At 49.5% G+C, this 665-nt stretch overlaps 1 protein-coding gene across 1 annotated transcript in view; it reads left to right on the top strand.

Moving 5' to 3' along the window:
• PNPLA1 (patatin-like phospholipase domain containing 1) overlaps window positions 1-665 on the top strand; it is an 11291-nt gene that overhangs the window by 663 nt on the left and 9963 nt on the right. The window lies entirely within an intron of this gene.

The following is a 665-nucleotide window of genomic DNA, read 5'->3' as shown; positions in this document are numbered from 1 at the left end:
TCTCTTCTGCTGCGAGGTCTAAGGAGTGCCGAGATGCGTCCCAAAGCAAGTCTACGTGGCCATGGTGGGCGGATATGTCCATGTAAAGCCCCCTTGTCCCCTATGGATCAGGTCCCTTGGCATCCTTAGCTGTGAAGGGACACGAGTGGCAGTCATATAGGTATCTATAGAGCTGACAGCCCTGTTTTCACGTTGCTTTGGGTTATCCCACTCAAACCTCCCAGCACAAGGGAAGATGTGGCACGATTCCCCTTCCCAGATAGCGGAGCACCTTTCCCCTTGGCAAAAGCTCAGCAGGACATGCCCAGGGGAACAGCAGTCCCTGCTCCAGCCCGGGGCTGGGGTTTCTCTTATTGCTGCAAAAGAAGTTTTACTCTGAATCTCTTTAGACAATCTGGAAACAGGACCCCTAGCAATAAGGTCATCTATGTGTAGAATTAATTCAGAGCAGTTAATCCACTTTTAATAATCCCATTCTCCCATATTTCCGATTAGTGTCCTTGTGTAAACAAGTGTCGAAGTCTTAAGTCTTCGAAGGCTGATCCAAGCCCCACTTCAAACAATGGGGACATTTAGGAGGAGTGGGGGTTTTAGGGTCCAAATAATGACGGAGGAAGCAGGGAGGAAACACGCAGTTCCTGAAACCTCTGGTGGATGTTAGAACC

This window comes from Pygoscelis adeliae, unplaced genomic scaffold, assembly GCF_000699105.1.
Source record: "Pygoscelis adeliae isolate BGI_AS28 unplaced genomic scaffold, ASM69910v1 Scaffold482, whole genome shotgun sequence".
Lineage (NCBI taxonomy): Eukaryota > Metazoa > Chordata > Aves > Sphenisciformes > Spheniscidae > Pygoscelis > Pygoscelis adeliae.
Note: the sequence above shows the minus strand (reverse complement) of the source record. Positions and strands in the feature narration are given on the sequence as shown.